Raw genomic sequence first — 23,000 nt, 5'->3', positions numbered from 1 at the left:
GCTTTACAACATGTTCTTATTTTTAGTAGATAATTCAGTCAAACGTTGATCGAGTATCCAATGACATATTTATTGTTATTATATATGTGATGATTCATTTTTGTTGTTGTTTGCATTTGTTGTAACTCCCTCATGGTTTTAGGATGCAGACATATGCTTTCAGGATGAGATGAGTAAAGTGGTGTCGGAGAAACAGGAAGTTGAATGGGAAAAGGTACAGCCATTACTGGCTCATTGTGTAAAAAATAAGAAGTCGTTATAATTTTTGTAGGCATAATTTACTTGGTCTTTCCTCTAATCTACCAGGAATCTCTTCAACATCAAACTGAAATGGCAGCGAAAAAGTACACAGAGTCACTCACCAATATTAAGAATCAGGTATAGTTGTTCGGCTTCAGGTAACACATTTAACTGAAACTTCAGAAATTATTAATTTTGAAAATTTGCTTTTACCTCTCACACCTCACTGTCCACACACAATTGTTTGGACTGTGCCTGCTCTCAAACTTTCCAAACTGCACCTTTTGGCCATTACCATAAATATCTAATATTTTCTTTGTTTGACTTTTTCCTCAAGTTACAGGCTAAAATAAGAAACATCGAGGAGGAGAAGGTATGAAGGGCTAACCCCCCACAAAAATCTAAATCATTCTCAACAATCCTTTCAATTGTTGTTTTTACTGAAGTAGTAAATTTTCTCATCTCTGTTGCACAATCTTGGCCCTTGGAGAGGATTCTTTTGTGTTATGTTTTGGCATTTATTGCTTTTTTGGCTTTCAAAAGAATGTAACATTTCAGGGGAAATACCAAGTCATTGCTGAGTTAAAGGACAAGGAGATTACCAATTTGAAAGAAGAGCTGAAGCTGTTGCAGGTACTGAAAAATTCAATCTCTGCACACAGACAGACACAGACACACACACACACACACACACACACACACACACACATACACACACACATACACACACAAACACACACACAGCAATATTCACCCTGATTATTACTTTATTTTTTAGGAATGATTTGACCTTTGAATCAAAACTGTATCTAAGGAAGAATCCTGTGCTATCCACAGTTATAGACAGAGGGTGTTAGTGCAAAGGACTGACCCAATCTGATTCTGTCTGTCCTCAGGCCTGACACCACCGTGGTGACAAACAACAGCCCCTACGGTTCATTGCACTTAAACAGCCCAGCCGTGTTTTATAGTGACAATTGAGATGGTTTCTGATATTTTATCCGGGAGAAAATGAGCACAGTGTTTAGATATCGTGAGGCCCTGTTGTGTTAATTCCTGTGACACGGTCTGGTGGATTACTTTAATTTAACACATTTTCACATAGTTGGCACTTAAGATTGAAAGAATTAAATTACTTCCTTGACAATCATCTAAATTACAAATATGAAGTCACTTGGAACGTTCATTCATTTAGTCATTATCTATACAGCTTATCCTGCTCTCAGGGTTGTGGGGGGGCTGGAGCCTATCCCAGCTGTCATTGGGTAAGAGGCGGGGTTCAGCCTGGGACAGTCATCAGTCGATCACAGGGCCATATTTATAGATATACAACCATTCACTCCCTCATTCACCATTATCCCTGGGCAATTTAGGGTCTCCAATTAACCTCCTGCATGTTTTTGGACTGTATGGGTTGAAACCAGAGAAAGCGGAGAGCATGCAAAGTCCACACACAAAGATCCCCCTGCCAGAATTGAACTAAATACCTGTTTTGAAAAAAGTTGGCAAATCTAAATACCGTTATATGATGGGTGGCATATTATTGGTCAAAAATTATTTCCTATAAAAGCTACCAATATTGTGTATTAATTTTTGTTTTAGACAGTTAAAGGCGCAAAGTACATTTAAAGAAATTGTATTTAACACACAGCACTGTGCAGTATATAGGAAGCAAAATCATTGTTTAATAATCATTATTTTACGTGGACAACAAATATCAATAATTACATCGTTTTCTGGGGGGGGTAAAAATAAGCGCTAATAACATTGAAAAAAATGACAATTTATATCAAATTACATCGTGAAAGTTACAGAACGAAAGGTGCTGTATTTTATTTGACAAACAAAAAAATTTGTTCCCAAATTTGACACAGCCAATTACCAGTAGTTGACAGTGTAATGCAATTAATTTATGTATTGAAACAAAAAAGTTTATACATATATGTCCTCTTGATCTTCCTTGTCACAAGAGTCATCCTACAAACCACCATCCTATGCTGTCTGGCTACACTCACCTACAAATACTTTGCAGTCACTGATCTCTCTCTGGTTACCTCGTCTATATTAGATGTAGTAGACCTGCATGGTCCTACCTCCACTCTTATAATTTACCCTATGTTCACTACAGCCATTTCCAACCTGTTCGCAAAGTACCACCATCTGTCCCTTTGTGTTTCTATCCTGTATACCAAATCTCCCAATCACTTCCTCATCCCCTCTATTGCCTGCACCAACATGCCCATTGAGGTCTGCACCAATTACCACTCTCTCATCTGTGGGGATATTCTGCATCACTTCATCTAACTCTTTCCAGAATTTCTCCTTTAACTCACATCCCACCTGCAGGGCATAGCCACCAACAACATTGAGCATCACACCTTCAATTTCCAGTTTCAGACTCATAAGTCTATCTGACATTCTTTTCACCTCCAGACCAACCAGACCTAACAAACTCCTTCAAGATAACTCATACTCCATTTCTCTTCCTGTCAGTACCATGATAGTAAAACTTAAACCCTGCTCCTAAGCTTCTAGCCTTACTACCTTTCTGCCTGGTCTCCTGGACGCACAGTATATCCAACTTCCTTCTCTGCACCATGCCGACCAACTCTACCTATTCCTGTCATCGTCCCGAAATTCAAAGTCCCTTCTCTCAGTGCCAGACACTTGCCTTTCCGCTTCTCTCTCTACTTCCGAACATGCCTTCCTCCTCTCCTTCTTTGACCCACAGTAGCGCAGTTTTCACTGCTACCCTATAAGTCATCGTACCAATGGCAGTTGTTGTTAACCCGGGCCTTGACCAATCCAGTTTGAGATTATTAGGTTTGATTTGCATGTTTGGTTTTGGCAAAGGTTTTACGACGGCTACCCTTCTGCATTTATCTGGGCTTGGGATTGGCTTAGGGAGACACTGGCCTGTGCCATCCTGAGGCTGCATTTTTTTCCATTGTCTGTCTGTGTGTGTGTGTGTGTGTGTGTGTGTGTCTAGTGTTGATTGTATGATGTATGGCTGAAAGTTAAATAGTTTTTTGAAATGACAAGATACTACATACTAGAATGCTTCTTTCATGGACACAATATTCTGGTCTGTCTGCATTCTCACTTGTGTTTTTTTTCTAAAGCTGCTGAAGTACAATTTGGAGAGGAAATCAAGTGAGTTGGTAAGTTTAATTTCCAGTCATGAATTACTGAAAGAGGATAGGTGGAATTAGAAAAATTGAGACAGCTGAGAGAAAAGAAGTATTGTTCAGATATACAGAATGACACTTCAAACTGACACCACACTGTCTCTATGAAAATACAGTATTTGTAAGTGAGAATTGCTCAGTTGAAACCTCTTTCCCTATCAGAGATATGGTAGGGACGTTGAAGAGTGCTTGTGTATTTGAGGGTGTGAGGTAGTGAAGAGAGAGAATGAAAGGAAATGCTCAGCTTGATACATACAATCAAACTGTACTGACAGCTTGAAGAGCAATAAAGTGCTCTGAGGCATGCACCAAACTGATTCCATCATTCCACTGCAGTAGCAAGACACTCACCATGTCAAAACACCATCCTCTCAGTCACTTGGTTGTATATCTGCTGCTGTAAACTATCAAACAACACTCATGTTTAAGGCTTCTTATTGTGTTTCCTGGTCTCAAACCTAACAGTTTGCTCCTTAACACTAATCTTTCTTTGAATATTTATAATTTATGTTCATTTCAGTTTGAATCCTTTTTTGCAGCAAGGATCTTGACTAATTGCCTTTGTTGATACTCTGAACATCATAATGTCTTTTTTTATTTTTATACACCTTAAGCGATTTTTTATTTTTTTGAGAAACACAACAAACAAATCATTTTGTTGTAAATCTCTCAAATTCATGTTTCACTTTGGTTCATCATTGTTATTTAATGAACATGGGAATACAGACATTAAATTGACATTTTATGAATAGACTGAAATTTGAAATCATATCATTACTTCAGTAAATACTGTGTCATTTTGTGTATGTAGTGGATATAGTATTGTATGTTGATTAAATGGTGGCTTACACTCTAACTGACATCCCTTCTGATGCTCACCCATTTAAAAATTATTTTATGTTTATAAACGCAGATTGTGAGTTTCAAAGGAGCCTATGTGTTGAACTACAGTATTTCTTGAACTAAAGACCCATTCATTGGGTCCCCCTCATTGGCAGTCAGAGACAGATAACTTGCAGTTTTCTTCAACTTATTCCTGCTGCCAGCTGGAGCTTCTGCTCTACATACAGACAAGAGGGCTACCATTCTTTAATACTGCCAAATGTTGAGTTATTACTCTTGAAAAAGGAAATATTTCACAGTTGTGACAGATTTCACAATTTATTTGCAATCCTACATGTATTATTCATCTTAATTCAGTGCATGTATTCATCTCTTTTCTTTGAGTTTTGTCTGTAGATAATGCTCCCATCGCTGTCTATTTCATGGCCATTTCACAGGAACAGAAGCTTACTCTGCAGAGTCGGTCAAAAGATAGTCACCTGAACCAGATTGGGAAGGTGGAGAAACGTTTCAGTGAGCTGTCTGGGCAGTGTGCAATGGTCAAACAGGCCCAAGAGGCACTAGAGCAGAACGGTAACTGATAGATGTGCATGGATGGATAAATGGAAATGTATAGTCTTGGTGGTGATGACTGTATGTTATCTAATTAGAACTATGCACATAGCAATATGACTAGTGCAAAAATACACTGGATGTTTCCCAGGAAAAATGTAAAATGATACTCAGTGTTCACTTCATTCAACAGATCAGGTCCCAAGAGAAGACTGAATTCTTTAGACTGTGAATGTAACAAGGTGCTGGAAACAATTTGCAGGGATCTATACTAACTTGATGCAGTCAGATGACCCAGTGCTGCAAACATTTCAACAGAACATTTATTGCTGAAAAATCCTGTTTCACTTCATCCAAAGATATCAGTTCAGGGTCAATACCAGACATGTTACTCAAAGTACTCTACAGGGAAATGTTGACAAAGTAGACTGCGGACATGAGATCTCACAGTTCAGCAACAGCAGTTGCTACTGTGAAACTTTCCGTGAGCTTAGAAAGTATATTCACACAACTGTGATTCTGGCAGACCGTCTCGTTGACGCCACTAGGACTGGATGCATTCATTGATCCATACCACTCACAGCATAGAGTCAGTCTGTTGTCAGTACATGTTATGGATGTGGTTTGTGCTGAGGCCGTGCATTTAACAAATGACGATTACAAAACTTGAATTGCATTGAAGAAGCACTGACAAGTACATTTCAAAAAGGTTTTTACTTCTGCTGATCCTGATGAATATCCTTGAGTGCCTGGAATGGTTGTAATTTTAAAAACAACAGTAATTTATTTTCATAAAAATTCTTCTGATTTCTAAAACATATTAACTCTTATAACACTGCTGATAGCCATGAAAACATTAAATATGGTTTCAATATTAAGATCATACTAATTTTATTTTACATTTTATATTAAGCGTTTATATTAAGCGTATGAGTCTGCATTATTAATAATCATATTTTCCCTGTCACATACATTTTTGCAGCTGATGAGGCCATGAGAATTAATAAGAAACTGACTTCTGTGAATAGAAAACAAGAAGAGACCATTCTGTCACTCAAAAAGGTATCATTAAAAGTGCATTATAAAACCTTTGAGGTGTAGCACCTCTTCAAGTGATTAGAAATGCTCAGATTTTTCACCAAGTAAAAATAAAGTTTCAATTCTTTGAATATAAAATGTATTTCAGCAGTTGGAGGAGGTCAATAACCAGCTGATCAAGGTCAAGATGTCATCAGTCCGACATAACAAGAACCCTTGTCCCTCACACCAAGAGCAGAACTCACAGCTACTGCATCGCAAGCTGATAATGGTGACATGTAATTTATAGCTAGTTAATGTTGGTAAATATTCGGTATAATGTATGTCATAAAGTTGCATATAGACGTATACAGTAGAGGATCAGCAGATACACATATATGTCATGAAACTCTCAAAATGTAATGCAGGGCATTCATATATTTTCAGGAAAGTAAAATGAACAAGAGGCTGATGGATGAGACCGAAGCAGCACGAGGAGAGAAACAGGTGAGGAGACAACCAAACAAATAAGTGCTTAACGTTCTGCTTGACCAGGGGTAATATTTTGTTGAAGGACTGCAAAGAGACTCTGTAACAGACCTAAACCGAAAATTATCATTTTACACTATGACGCTTTTAATCAAATATTTTTTTATTCCCTAAACATGGGCAGAACCCTATCATATACCTGTAAGATATATTGCTAAATTTAGTACAAGTATATTGTAAATTCCTGTTTGTGTATTTGTTTCAGGAGGTGATGAAGGCTCTGCAACATAGTCAGCAGTTGCTTTTGAACCAGACACAGACATTGAGGAGACTACAACTGCAACTACAGAAGCAAGAACAGCACTATCAGGTCAGTGTCGTCCTTTTCGCACAGGCTCCCAGGTGATTAGATTGCAATTGAAGGCAACAAGTTATGGCATTGAACCAACAATACATACTAGAGGTCATATAGAGCTCTCTTGATTGGTAAAGTTAGACTGTTAGACTTCTTTTTCTGACTAAGTCTGAATTAACTAAAATGTGTAGGACGACATCAGTATGATGAATTACCCGAGAAAACAAAGCTATAATATGGTTATTAACAAAATTAAGAGGAAATTGGGAGTTATGACTGACCTTGAATTGCTATGTTGAAATACGATGTGAAAAGTAAAAGAAATAAAGCTATGTGAAAAGACAGAAGTGAAATTTGCTACACAAACAGATATGCTGGATTTTCTCAATATGTAGGTTAATACCTTAATTTCTAGGTTGCAAGCACATCATTTTATACTAAATGAGGGAAAAACATATTTTTTTAGAGTCTGTCAGCAGGTCTAGGTTGTCTGCTACTATTTTCACCTTTAATGGTTGTTCATTGGCAGCTTTTTTTTACACCTAGCTCAGAGATGGGTACTCAGCAAATTTGCTGTATGTTGAAAATGGACACTAAAGGGTTGGGGTCAGTTTCTTTAACTTCAAATCCCATAGTACCAACAAAAGGCCTCACCCAGTCTGGAAATTCCCTGTTTATTAAAGTGATAAGGGCCAAAATTTACACATGGATGAAGTAAATGATGGCCATAATTTCTGTCCATAAATATGATAAATGTAGTGCTTTGTGTCATAACATTTGCATCACTGAATACGGAGTTAAGTTCATCCCACTACTATATGATAGTTGGTGTGTTTTCCCACCATTTATGACTTTACAGTTTATGTTCTATCGTTTTCACTACCCCTTCTTCTTTCCACCTCACCTATTCATTCATTTATTAAAATCATTATTAAAATGACACAAGCCAATTTGATTTGTATTAGCAAGAAGTCCTTTCTGTTTCATTGCCCTGTTTAGGACCTTCTGTTCATGTAATATAAACACATAAAAATTTTGTATTGCATTAAAAATCATGTGGGTGATTAATTTTACTGCAGGCCCTTAAGCAGGAACATGAGGTGATGCGTGAGAAAAGCATAGCAATGGAAGATAAGGTGATCCAACTGATGGCCAGCCACACTTCTGCTAAGTCTGTCTGGGACAAAGAAGTAAGAGAAAATGATAATGGGATAGTTTGGTAGTGTTTTGTATTTATTTATTTACTTTCTGTTTAATGGAAACAGAAGACAAAGTTTTATAATTGCATCAAGAGTGAGCAACAAGACCATCATGCAGTGAAAAAGGCATATATAGAGCTTCAACAGAAATACAAAGATGTATCAGCTCAACTGAAAATGCAGATGCAACAGTCATGTGAATTGAAGGTACGCACATGCTCATGTTTGCTCATATGCGCGCACACACACACACCCTATCCCAGGTGGAGAACGACATCATCAAGGGACAGGAAATCATTCATTTTAATTATTAACTGGTCAACAAAACCATATCAACATATGTTTAATGAATGTTAGAACAAAAGGGCCAATAGATAAATGATAAATAATTATCTGCTTGATAAAACAAAAAAATACAAGTGTGTTTTTTGTTATATAAAATTGAAAAATATGATTCTTCTGCAGAACTAGAACTAGTTCTAGTATGTCTAGTATATATAGGAACTAGTATGTCTATCTTTCACTTATGGTAAGGAACGATACTTCCATCATAATGTCAGTGTTTTAGTGTTTCTGAAAATTAAGATCCTGAAGGCTGTATAGCCTTCAGGATCAGGAAGACATTAAGTAAGGATGTATGAAAATAGTCTTCTGGGTAAATGATATAGTTAAGTAATGCTAAATACTAAGGTATACTGGAAAAATGGGGCTGGTGCTTAGAGTTAAATAAATTGTGTAAATAGTACTTGTTAATGAAGATTTCTGTTAATGAAGAAATCTCCATAGATTGACACAGTACTGCTATATAGAATAGTCTGAAACACCAGGGTGATTAAAGGTGAACAAGAAACAAGATATAGTTTTGTATCTGAAGGGATGTTTGTTTTTATCACACAAATGAGAAATAACATTCAAATCATCACTGATGCTTCACAGCTCTCCCTCACTTTAGTTGAGCAAACTGGAGGAGTGAGACCTCCGAATGAACCCATCCCTAGCTCCATGTTACCCAGTACTGGCAGCCTGAAAAATTCAACTGTTTTTCAGACAAAAAATCCAGACGGTCTGGAAGACATGAGAGCTGAGACTCAGATAGTTGCCGCCGGAGTCATTAGAGGTCAGCCAGCTAAATATAAATATTGAGATTACCATTCTTTGTTGTGCTATGCTGTGGATTGAATGCTGCCTTTTTCCAAATAAATAGCAATTAAATGAGACAAATTGCAAAATTAGTCTGCAATTTATTTTCAGTTGATTTACAAAACAGTTGAAAGGCTTTGTTACTAGCCATTAAAAGCCAAACATGTATCTAAACGTGTATTGCATTTCCTCTCAGGTGAAGAAGCCCACATCCAGAATCAGTCAATTGAGTCCTCCTCAAATCTGTTTACCAGCAAGGAAACACTGGACAACGTTGGTTACGTTTTAAAGATGGATAACTTAACCACAAGTGAAAAAAACACAAACGTGGTTTCAGATTTGATTTGTACTACTAGCTTAATTTGTTGTGATGAGCTGCCTAGCAAGGACTACCCTGTATCTGAATTGAGTCCTGGCCACAGATTGAGCAATTGCTCAGTGGACTTGCTGACCAAAGAAAACAACCACAGTGAAGTGGATAAAGAAATAAATATGACAGTTCCAGTTGTTAAACAGGAGAACAACAACAGAGGAGAAGAAGACGTACGAAGTACAAATGAGCAGGTCAAAGCAACAGATTTGACAGAAGGAGTCAGCGCAGAAATAAATAGAAGTACACTAATTACCCCAACAAATGATAGTGTTGACATTGAAGTATCAAGTAGAGGGAGCACAAAAGCCCCCAAACTTGAATCAAAAGATAGCACAAAGGGAAAGAGCAGGAATGAAGAGGAGGAGAGAGCCAAGACAGACACTGAGCCGCAGACGCACATGACTGTTGATAAAAGGGGCAACACAACACAGGTCGCTGACTTCATGGACAACAGTGAGTCACCACTGGCTGAATTTGAGCCCTGTGACTGTTCAAGCACTTTCTCTATGCAAGACATCAAGAAGGACAAAGAATCCAGTCTTGAAAATAAAAGATGTGAGGTTTTTGGAGAAGAAAATTTGCTCAGCTGTGATGAGAGCCAAAGCAATGACCCCGAACCCAATTCTGCCATCCAAGTGGTGCAGTACCTTTTGGAAACTGGGAACCAAACCTATGCTGAGTCCTCTAATTGTTCTCCAACTGCAGTTGGTCAGGGTTTGGGAAACAAATCAAAATATACTCTGTCTGACAAATCATCAACAAATTTCCCTGCTGAACTTTCATCCACCTCCCTGTTCAATGCCGCTCAGTCATGTGGGGCTGACAACATACAACATTTTCATACAGAAACTGAACCCAATAAACCTTTTGACTGTGTCTCCAACATGAATTTTGCAGATGATAGTGGTAATACAGGTATCAGTGAAGAATGTGTCCAAATGATGGTTAAATCTCAAACAATACTTCAAAATCAGGAAACATCAGGGCAAGAGCAGGGGAGAGAGTCTGATGCACAGAAAAACTGCAAGAGTCCAACATATGTCACCTCCCTGGACCAAAAAGGAATATCAACTTTGAAGGACGTTTGCACTGATATCACAATGGATGAATGTAATTCTAATTCAGAAACTGACATTTGTGATGTCTTGAAACAAGACATCTGTAATGATAGAGAGGATGCAACTGGCATGAGTATGCCTCTCTACCAGAGTAGCGGCAAGAAGGCATTGCTCAAGACCAACTGCTCAGAATGTTATGAGTTACCTCTTTCTAAAGAAATATCTCTGGATGATACTGATGACTTGTACATTCCCAGAAAGAAGATTTACAGGTCATCATTTGACTGGAGTACTCCTATGAGGCAGACAGTTAAATCAGCAACTGCATCTATCCCTGTCCTGCATCATTTTGTTGAGGTAATATTTTTTTAGCATTGGAATTTAGTGGACATTTAAAAAGATATGTAACATAATATTTGCTGATGCAAGAGAAACTAAAAGCTTGGCTGTATTACACATCATCATCCAAATGTTTACCATTAAGTTGAGATTAAGGAAACATGCAATGTGTTTGATAAATTTGGCTTTTCCCCTATGATACTGATGATGCTGAAGGAGGACAGATGCCTTTCCCTTCTCTGTGTGTACAGCAGGAATCTGAAATTTTTTTTTTAACGAAGATGGTATTTAGGCAGTTAGGTGAAAGGTGGCTTTCCCATTAAATGTAAAAAGTTGTCCCTAATCTTTCTGCTACAAACATCATTCATAATTCCAGAACTTTGAAATACAGTATCTGTGCTTTTATTGGTCACATTTGTTATTACACTTGGAAAAAATCATTCCCACAAATGTATGAATCTCAGACTGGTTATATAAACATTAGATATTTAAATGTTTAAAAATATTGGTGTTTCACAGCAATCTTCTGTATGTGAGCAATTGACAAGTGGGTCAGATGGGTCCCTTGGACATTCTTCCAGCACCGTATTCACCAACAGCAGGCTCCACAAAGGTGATCATCGTATTTAATTACTGTTCCAAAAGCATTAAGCCATGGTGAAGTAGACAGCCGCTGCACTTTTGCTCCAGTGAGAACTTCTCACATACTGACCTCTGCTCTGTCTACATCTGTCTTTCAGATCTTATTACTAATAATCATTCATTCTTACCTTCTTGCTATTCTGGCATCTCACCTCATTTCTCTCTTAGTACCCTTGGTGATTACCAGGGCGTCGAATCTGTTGAAAGCCCCCAGTGACTGCATTACCGTGACCACTGTGAGGAAACAGCCAGGAGAGTGGAAACCTATCGGACAGATGACAGCAGACGTCAATTACAGAGGCATCTTTAAGGTTTACCAATGAGACTTACTTTGATTTATAAGTGAAATCAATCAGAAATATGTCCTAGATTTTGCATGGAATCTGATATTCAAACTTGGCATCATCACACCCATCCAAATAGCATCTCAAAAAAGCTGTAACATTGATCTTACAATGACTTGATGCTGAACAGCAGGAAATGGCTGTCGTGTGATGTTAACATTGAAACATTTAAACCTCAGACAGCATTAAAATGACCTTCAGATATTTCTCTATCAAATAAATTATTTTTTGGTAAATTTGGAAATATGTTCCCTCGACTCAGAGCTTTATTTTTTTTCGCAGCGAAATGCGTGTGATTCCACTCTGGGGAAATTTTTAGTTCAGCTTAACAAATGTTTGTTTTATCTGAGGCTGACATGCACTCACAAGACCTGGACATTAACGTGCTTTCTAAACATTTCTTTGGTTTAACATTTTCAGAATATGAGCATAAGCATGTGTAAACTCAGTCATGTAATAGGACATGCAGAATACCTGAGAAACATTTCAAAGACACAAGACTTTGATGGAATGTTAAACCAGATGTTGAGTGAGTGGACATTGTTGATATATCTTGAGCTTATAGACATTCAGTAGACAGCCAGACAGACATGGAATCAATGACGTGTGGAAGAATATCTACCTAATTATGCTTAGGTACCTCTCCTCTCTCACTTACTCAGTCTCTGCTGCCCTTCGCACTCTCTCTTTCTGTATTTCTCGCTCACTTTGTCATCTGTCTAACTCACGCACATTTCTATCCTTTTTTTCGCTCAAAAAAAGTTTCATTCCCTATTGCTTTATTTTCTTCTCACAAGCTCTCATTTTTGGTTTTGTCACCATCACGGCAAATGTCACTTTCCACATTATAAGATCCAGGTGCTGGCAATTGCGGGAGATAAAGTGCAACACACTCAGAGTAAGAGAAAAAAACGGATCTGAAAGTTGACAAATTGCTGCTGCAAGGGTTCAACCTCCAATTTATGCAGACTGATCACTGGGAACGTCACATAGAGTTCAGTCTAGGCCTGGCTACTTTCTCTGAGCTGGATACTGTTACCCATCAATTGCCACTGGTTATTGTCTGCCTCGCCCTTGTTTGTCAGTCAGTGTTCCTTTTACAAGAAACTCCTCAGGAGCTACTGAGGCCAGAGAAAAGGATAACTTCAATATTTTTGTTTTGTTTTTGTTAGATTAAATGTAAAACGACAGTTTGAAATTGTTGGGGATCTCATTATTTTTATGTCATTCTTACGCAGGAGAGCAGAGATTCTGGGTCCATCATTTTCTGTCCAGTCTCAACTTCTCCCAGTACCGCCAGTACTCACTCATGGCAGACTACATCAGGGTATGACCACAAAAATATCACCCTAAGCTAGAACAGAATAGTTACTACATTTTTTTTCTTTTCCTTTCTCATTGATTACCGAACTGTATCAACACATAGAATGTATTATCAAACAATAATGATATGTAAATATTTCAGGAAGCCTTTTGGAATTACGACAACAATGCTGATTAGTTTCAGACTGTGAATATTTTTAGGAGAAATGTCTCTTAAAGCCGAACACATTTCTCAAATGTGTAATAGCAGGGCATGACCTGTCATAATTGGAAAAATTACATGGGTGACATATCATATTGATTGATATTGATTGACTCACAAAGATTTTCTGTTGCGACCTGCCAAATCTCATTCTGGTTTATGCCCTTACCAGGGTTAGCGGCCTTTCTACACCAGCCTCTGGTTTGGAGTGTGATGCAGAGCCTTCCTCCACTCTGGAGACAGATGAGCTACAGTCATCATTCAGAGCTCAGATATCCAGAATCGAAGAGTTTCTCAAAAGAGAGAGCCTCTGCTTGCCCCCCAAAAAGTGTACAGACAACTAAACCACCAGAAGGTGTTCTGGTTCTGTCAGTGTTTCCATCTGTAACGTTATATTCTGTTTCCTGTCGTTCGACCATATTTCAAATGATTCCAAGTTGTAAGTACAGGACAGGTACTGTTGGTCACTTTGCTTTCTAGACAATATTCTGATTGTAACTGTTACTTTTGCAAAATGGAATGACTAGTTTATTGACTGTTCACATTACTTTAGTATAGTGAGTTCCTGGATAAAGCAGGTTGAGTGAGTTTTCCCCCGGATTTTTATTTATATATGAAACTCCAGTGATGAAATATCAAACAATGGAAAAATATAGGTTGAAAATGTGTAAAGAAATAGTTTGTAGTGGAAAGGAATCAAGAAGTGCATTGTATGGAAAGTCATTTGTTTATTGAAATTAGAACACCAGAATTACATTGCCTTATAGTGTAATCCAGCTCAATTCTAATGACATCCAGTAATAAAATTTATTACTTTCTAAGTCACTTTATTAGTAAAAAATTGCATAGGTCACATTACATTATGCATGACTAATGATTGTTTAACCAAGTGCCTTTGCACTTTGTCATATTGGGAGTGGATTCCAGTTTTTTGTTTATCCTAGTTCATATAAATCGGACTGACAATGTATTGTCAGTATGAACATATTACGTTAATTTGACATTGTGTATTTGGGTGAGTTGTTGATGGAATCCCTGACAGGAACGAGTACAATTTACAAAATCAAGAAAACAGAAATATTGAACTTGTTATATACAGCGTATCATAAACTTCACAGATATTATAGAAACCAATAAACAGGAAAGGCCATGCTTGTCTGTAACAGTTAATAGGTAATTAACATTAATTAACTTCACGGCTGACCACTGTTGCATGTCTCAGAGGAGCCTTAGCTATGTCTGAGCCTTTGGTCCACGCCGTGTTGTTCCTGCTGTTGCTGTTGTGTTTGTGGCAATTACAACTTGGGACACAACTGGTTACAAACACCAATTAGCATACATTGAAACACAACAATCAGCACAAACCTCTGATCCTGATTAACAAAAAACAATTAGTGCATGTAAAGTCCAATTAAAACCTTTAATCAGCCTCTCATTAAATTTATGTTCCCTGTGAGCATGGAAAGAACATATGGCCCCATGAAAGCATGCAGCAGCTGACCATAGATAGCTGGCCTCTAATTACTTGGACTACTTTGCTGCAGTAAATGTCCGATGCACTTTAATGAACTGATCAAAAGCTGGAAGTGAGCTGGAAACATGGTGTCATGGAGTTTTGGTTAAGTAAACATTTTTTGAAGGCAAAGGTTCAGTAGAGGCAGAAATTATAGCCTTAGTTCCTCTTGGATCACTTTACAGGACAAGGTGGCAGCTTGGATAAGTAAGTATAGGGAGCAGTAAATTTTGGGTGTCTTCAGGCTGATCCCCAGTGAGCAGGATGGTTATCCTGCAAGCAAATCTGTTCTAAGGCCAATGAAATGTCTTGCAAAACCCTTAGTAGACATGGACAAAAACAATAGCTTTCCAGATTTCAAAATCCCAGTGTGTTGGAGCTTAGCATACTGACTACACTTTCTACCAATTTCTTTTTCATCACATCACCAAGCCAGCAAATAAAGGTTAATTTGTCTTAAAATAAATTATTGTGAACACATGCATTTATTTTACAGTCGTGCCGCAATAGATAACTGATAATTCATACTTTGGGAAGTTTTAAGTAAAAACTGCTTCTCCAAACTTAATCTACAATGGAAATGGCCGATGACACAATAACGGAGGCTTATGCAAACACACGCACACAAACATGCAGTCTGTTACTTTAAGTGTACCTAAGAAATATAGCACTCCAACCCCATCAATAAGTTCTGACAAAGGCAAAAACTTGAGTCCTTACATTTTTGGACTATTTGGTTTTTATTTTTCATGGTAATCCATCTTGTAATAGCAGATTTTTTACAATGGCCCAGTCGACACTCAGAACCATCTGACCTGCTCACTTCAGGGTATGTAGGCGAATGTATCAATCAAAATATTAAACGTAAGATCACAAGTTTTTTTAAAGCAAGTATGAGCTAAAAATATGTTGTCTAGTCATCCATTTTCTTCCGCTTACTCAAGGTCAGGTTGCAGGGGCAGCAGACAATGCAGAGAGACCCAGACTTCCATCTGGCTGGCCACTTCATCCAGCTCTTTTGGGGGAATCCCAAGGCATTTCCAGGCCTGCTGAAAGACATCGTCCCTCCAGCGTGACCTGGGTCTTCCCTGGGGCCTCCTGGTAAGGACATGGCTAAAAGTATGCAATTGATTGATAATTTTTATATTTATCATCTTTAGAAAAATATGATTTCGGTATAATGATAAATTTATCAACACTATATGGTAGTCAGCACTCTCACATCACTGAAAGAAGAATTTCGCATTTCAAACCTAATGACCCACTGCAAACTTTTAGTGTGGAGTCTCAAGTTCTCCCACATCCTCTGAGAGAACTAAATCAAACAGCAGGTTAATTAAAGAATTATCTGTGAGACTGAAGTGAATATGTTTCTTTGTTATATGACAGGTGAATGGGGTTCTTGGTGAATCCTTTTTAGGCCCTTTCAACTATTCAATTTTCAATGGTTTGGTTTAAAACTATGTTGATGGCAGCAGCACAAAAACTAAATTCATTATACAATTTCAAGGGCAGCGTGAATTATAAATAGATTATTATCATCTCAACTGTGATAATTGTATCATGCTTGAGGAGTTTGTAATAAATGTATCACTTGACATCTCGATGTAAAGTATCATTTGGTATAATTCATTATTACGTTTCAGTGAGTCACCATTAGAAATGTAAAAACTACAATTATGAATTTTGATAATCAAAGAATGGCCCTGTAATCTGCAAGCAACTAAATAAAAACCACCAGGAAATTATGTAAAAGGAATGTATTATTTGAAAATCAGCAAGGTCTTATATAGAAGTCTGAAGTAATTGTGAGAAAAATAACTGGATTTTTTTTGTGTGAAAATAAGTACCGGTAACCTTTCACAATGAATTTTCAATAATAAAGAGCTTAGTGCACCTTATTTCCATGCAAGGACAGATAATTTGATCTTCTTCTTTCTCTGCATAGTAAGTGTAAACCACGGACTTGTGTACACCAGCGATTCTTTGTCACACATGCTGCTTGTCATAAATACCGGTGGCAAATTCATTATTTGGAATCTGTTTTCCTCTGTGTATTGACACAAGTGAATCCAAAGTTGTCCCTGTTGACTTATCAAGGGAGAGGCCTCTGCTCCCTTGGTCTCTCCCTTCCATTCTGCTCAGCCACTAAAATTAATGGCGCATGTTTTGATGGTAGCACAAGGTCTCTGCTCGCCTCAACTTACTACACTTACCGATAATGAATATGGGTGAATGTTAATGCACTCATAAAGAAATCTGGAGCACCTGAGTGGCTGTGCCCACTGTCACTGACCCTTATCCTTATTGGGAGGCGGGGAGGGCAAGTGAGGGGAGGTGCAGGAGGTGGGAAATAGAAAGGAGTTAATTTTCTTGCGCATGCAAACACATATTTAGTTTCTCGCTCACAACTAATTTTTGTCTTTTTCTCGCTCCACACACACGCACACATGCACATGTGCACGCACAGCCCAGGTTATGAAGTGTCGGCGCTTCGAAACAGTCAATTACCCTCTGACTGGGGAGGATATCTGCTGTTAATTACTGCCCGGTGTTTTATTAGCAGTGTAAATAAAGAGACTGCTGACATTCACATTCCATCAGTGTGTCCCCAAGCACATTGTGTTGTGTTTGAGGTGGGCTTATTTGATTTTAAAACATCCCATTAGTATCATGGTAAAGTAGCGAGGATGTGTATTTGTGCCAGTATGCATGTATTGTATATTGTGTTTATATAAATACTTATATATCATATGTGTGTGTTAGCACGCAATTGTTTCATTACGAAGCCATGTAACGGATTACCGTACAAGGTCACTTGTCATTGTGGCCCCTTGACGGTGCAATGAGAGTCTCACTTTGGCTTGAGAGGCCCTTAGATTCACCATTCTGGATAAAAAGGGAGAAAAGCTAAGAAAGTAACTGCTGAGAGGACCTTAAAATTAAAAACTCAATTAATTACTTGAGCATTAACTATGAATTGCTGACTAACAGTCAGTAAATTACCTAAAAAGTTGAAAAAAAAAAAATTAAATGAAGTGATGACACCCAAAAAATGACAAAATAAAGTTGAATCAAAGACATTACTTGCACTGACATGTAGACAAAGAAAGAATTAAAACATTTAAATCTGTTTTAAATTTTTCGTCATGAGATGTGTGCATATCAAACCTTGGCCCTTTCATCAGCAATTAAAATGAATCTTCAGTCCACAACATTGTTACACTCCAAGTAAACACACACATGCGCGCACACACACACACACATACACACACTCAAACACACACACTCAGCATCTGTTTCCCCCTACCTCAAATACAGAGGCTTGTACTGTAAAAGAGCAGTCACAAGTTTGAATTCACCCCTGATTTACTGGCACATTTTATTGAAATTCTGTACATGAGAAGGGAGTAAAGCAATATATTTGCCAGTCCTCCAGCTAAATGGGTTTCACCATTAAACATTGTTGAATATCCACGGGTTGTAGGGTCATGTTTTGTCATATTATACCTCTTTGCCTCAAAAGCCATCACAGTAAATCTGGCCGGGAAGTCGTATTAAAGGGAGCAGTAGATGTCTAGTAAGACAGAGGCTGAGTGCAATCCTGGCACTCCGAGTGTACTCCGCAGTCTTTAACTGAAGAAGTGCAGCTGCTCCTTTGGCCCTGTAAAAATACTTAAATGAACAGATTACAGAGGTAGCTCTTATTTTGAGAACTACCTCTTACGCCGCATGTAAAATACAGTTATATTTTCAATAATGTTGCCCCTACGTCTTCTTGGCATTATTCATTCAATACAAGTAGAACAGTTTATTCCATCTAATGTTAAAAGTTGTGCAAAGTGTCCAACTGTCATAACAGTTATACTTCTCCTGTCCTATATTACCAATTTGATATGTAAATTGTGGGCAACCTCTGGCAACTTTCAAAAGCGGTCTACAACAGTTGGTCATGTACAGGTTTGGGACCATGTTTTAGTTAATTGTCTACATACAAAAGTTATGCACTGATAAACTGAAATGTCCCATATAATTTATTATGCTATTTTATGTATTATGGCCTGTTTTTGGTTTTGCCTTACGGCTTCAGCATCATCGGCAATCGCTCCATACAATTTTTAAAAAAGCTACGAAATATTCAGTTTTTCAACCTACATAACATAATAAAGGAATGAATGGATAGTTTATGTCAAATGTTACACATAAACGGTTAATACAAAATTGTTGCTTTGGAGTTATGAGTGAAGAAATATTCTCAGAGTACATGCACTGGTCAGGCCTCACTGGTCTGAGACACACCAAATCAGCAGTGAAGGTCTTTAAGGTGAAATCCTGCAGCTGTTGCCCCAGGTTTCTAAAAACACCCGGCAACATCAGTCGTGATAAATTTTCACCCATCACCCATTTTATGGGAAAAAAAAAACGGTAGTTTTTATTGCTGTGTACAAAAAACAAAGTTAAAACTGTAAATGTGTACACAATGTAAATGTGTAAATTTGCACAAATAAACAATCTGAAATGACACCACTCAGACTCAGTATTTTGCAATCCTTTATCTCGTCACCATTCCGATTCTGAAGTTTCCTCAGCTCCTCTTCCCCCTATTTGTTTTTTTTTTTCCTTTGGTGAAAGCCTCACAACCCTGATAAATAACAGGCTTCACCTATCCTCAGCAGGGCTTAGCATGACTGACTGCACTCCAAGTCCCCCAGTGTGTGTCAGTAACTGTGAATCACCCGTGTTCAACGCGCACCTACACTCACATGTGCGCACACTCCTCTCATCTTTCACCCTGGTGGAGAGAGCAGAGAGGGGAAGATAATCTCCAAAATGTCACCCTCCTGTCAAAGGTCGGCAAAGGTGAAAGGTCACTCCTCGCATCATTTATAGGGTCCCTAAATGCTCGGGCTTTATGCTCGGGCTAACATCCTTAAACAGTGAACAGGCCGAGTTTGATACATTTTAACATGTCTCAATTGAGACGAAAGAGAATAAAAAAATAAAGCTTGAGAGAATGAAGAGCTTCAGTTTTGGAAATCATCTGTTCTTTGACAAATATATCCTACTGTATCTACCATTCTTGTAGTTCATCATTCAAATTTCCAATTGTGCATTACCCATCGCTTCAAAAATCAAAAACAACATAAAAACTAAAGTTGCATCTCTCTAAGGGCCTTCTTTTGCACCTCCTTTTCTTACTTTGCATCTGAGTTTTACCGATTCCGTCTTTACCTTTATCTGATGCAAAACTACTCCTCAACAGCATCAACTTCTATTACCTATTAGAGGGATTTTGCACCGCAACTCATTCCCCAGGTGAACCATGTATACAGTTTCTTCTGTGCTTCTTGTATTCTAGGCTGTGGCTCAGTTGAAAGAGCGGGTGCGCCCTTCCACTCAAAGGGCAGATGGTTCAATTCTCAGCTTCTCCTGTATGTCAAAGTGTCCTTAAGTATGGCACTGAACCCTCAGTTGTTCCAGGCGGCCTGTTTAGCACTTTGCATGGCAGCTCTGCCACCATCAGTGTGTTTGAATACATTTAGTGCAGCCCACTTTTTTTTTACTGTCCTGCTCCCCCTACCTGTTATTTTCCCCCTACATTCTGAATCTGAATTTGAATTTCAAATCAGAGCAGCTTTACATTAACATGAAGCTTCCTATTAGTAGCAACAATGCTTTATCTATTTATAATAAAACTAATATATCTGCTGTATATCCAGCGCTGTTCTTTTTCTTTAATATCATGCCTTCTAACTCTACAGCTGTATGCTTTTCTTTCTTTAATGTTCTTCTGAAAATTAGAACTGCTTGAGTTTCTTATGCAATGAAATAGTGAGCAATATCAATACTTTTTTGAGAGGCTCTTAAGTGTTTCTGTTGAAATAGAATACTCTATTTTCTGTTTAAGCTTCATTTAGTTTCCAAGCGGATGTTTTTGTGATTCAATTCTTCGAGTGATATTGAAATTAACAAGATGATAGCCCAGGAAACTCGGGGTGTAATTTTACTTCAAAGCGTACTGTGACCTAATGTGGGGACAGTAATGTGTGTACAGAACGATTTGTGTCATTTAAAACCATTACACACTCCTTTAATGTGTCAAGCACAGACAAAGAGAAGAGAGGAAAAGGTTTGGTGAAGGATCCAGTCAGCTGTGTAATGCCTTGTGGATTCTGGTTGCGACTGAATTATCCTCCAAAGAGGACCACCGTGGCAGCAGACATACGTTTCTGATTTCCTGGGAAGGCTTTAACTTCTTATGGGTACATGGTCCTCCCACAGACTAACACTGTCACTGATACCAATATATCTACAGGAATGTGTGTGTGTGTGTGTCAACTCGCACACACCACTCCAGAAGATGAAGCCACTTTGTTATTGATGGACTAGAGGCCTGAAACTGGGTCTGGGTCACACAGGCAGGCACACATGCGCAAATATCCACACGTACACAACAAGCGATGTCTGCCCGTGAATCCCTCCCTCTGTGAGTTGCTTGCGGTCAATATGATGGACAACTTTTTTTCACTCCAAGGGATCCTATAAACCTGTCACAGCCATAATCTCTTGCTCCTTCTCCATTTCTGTCCCCCTGTCTCCTTTTAAACTTGCATGTGCTTAGATAACAGTTATTTAGTATTCAAATGTATTAATTGTCACAGAGTTCATATTAGCAACTTACACCTTCTAACCAGAACCGGATGACATTAATTATGCCATTATTATTTTGAATTTTTTTAGCTGACAGTTCTGAAATGTCAGAGATTGATGACCTTTGATTTTCTAACAAAATGTTTGTGTTCTTATTTTGATGTGGAGCCATGACTTGAACTCACAGATAACAGCTGCTAAGAATGACCTTGCCATCTGAGATTTTGTTTCAAGTAGATGGAATCTATGAGGCTGAAAAAAAAACACCAAACAGATTGTCATGAAATGCATGATTGGTGTACCACCCTGACCTTGAGAAATGGCTGTGGCATGAACAAATTAGCATTATTGAATTGCAACAATTCTTTTTTTTTGATGCATTAGAAGGAGAATGAGAAAAAAGACGAATCAAAGAAAGCCTATGGTAAACAGGAAAATACACTTTTTCTAACCTGCATTAAAAGATTGATGATGCCCTCCTGCACCATAACTACACCCCTGAACAAACAATTTTTCAGTACGGTGGACATTACACAATTTGGATTGCATTCCTCATTACTTCACTAAAGTAGGATATGAAATAAGACTAACAGATGGCGATAAGTTGCAAAACTCTCAAAAGATCTATCCTGTACTGAAATTGTGGAGCGGATGCTGATCCCAATACTGTGGGGAAAACATTAGATACTGGAGAACCATCCTGTTAGGTTGTGTTGATTTATCGCTAAACAACAGCAAAACTCACCAGACAAGCTATGTGTTGACAAAATATCTTACGTTCTTCTATACATGTCACAAAAGGAAAATGCTTCCATGTTTGTCCAGCTCTAGTGTCACAGCTGTATCTTTATAATCTGTTTTGCTGCTTCTTTCTTCTTTTCTCAATTTCCCCACCAGATGGTGACTCCTTCAGTCACACCCTGATCAGCTGCTTTCACTTTCCTTATGCTTTGGTCTCTTCCAAGTACTTATATGTATTTGTACCTGTTGCCTCTTTTTTGGTCTTTGGTCCGTGCTACAAACTCCTTGAAACCAATCTCTCCTACCACTTAGGCAAGATATTATTTTGTTGGTCAACTGTACATCATCCGGTCTTCTTTGTCATTACTAGTCTGACAAGTTTCTGTTTGTCAAAAATTCATGACAATCCAACGGTTGACAGGACATTTCACTTCAAACCCTGATGTCATCAACCAGGTGTTGGGCTTGGCCTCAAAGCAATTAATTTATTTACTAATTAAACTTTTCTTTTTCTGGTCAAAAATAGCATTCACTCCCTGGCTTATAGACTTGATAAAGAAATCAGTCTTCTTCTGTCTTTGTATACATATATTGCTAAGAATCATTAAAGGCAACTAATGTCTCTTTCCTCTATATTTTATTCCAGGATAGACTCAGAAAGCAGTTTCAGTGGGGGCATCACTGACAGGGGGGACACATTTGGATGACCTCTGGTATGTTGGAAGGTCAAGACCCATGAGATTACAAGTGAATAAAAGGACAAAGCAATGCAAGCTAGCATGGGAATTGTT

The 23,000-nt window shown here is 38.1% G+C and overlaps 1 long non-coding RNA gene across 1 annotated transcript; it reads left to right on the top strand.

Annotated features, from left to right (window-relative positions):
• Positions 1 to 10,703: 10,703 nt before the first annotated feature.
• Positions 10,704 to 13,493, top strand: LOC147224996 (uncharacterized). The gene is made up of 4 exons (XR_015107421.1): positions 10,704 to 10,811; positions 11,313 to 11,406; positions 13,018 to 13,106; positions 13,477 to 13,493. It is a non-coding gene; the product is annotated as an uncharacterized LOC147224996 (long non-coding RNA).
• Positions 13,494 to 23,000: the final 9,507 nt, after the last annotated feature.

This window comes from Fistularia commersonii, chromosome 17, assembly GCF_037954325.1.
Source record: "Fistularia commersonii isolate RoL2024-O1a breed Wild chromosome 17, RoL_Fcom_v1.0, whole genome shotgun sequence".
NCBI lineage: Eukaryota > Metazoa > Chordata > Actinopteri > Syngnathiformes > Fistulariidae > Fistularia > Fistularia commersonii.
The sequence above is the reverse complement of the archived record's forward strand: the minus strand, read 5'-3'. Positions and strand labels throughout refer to the sequence as shown.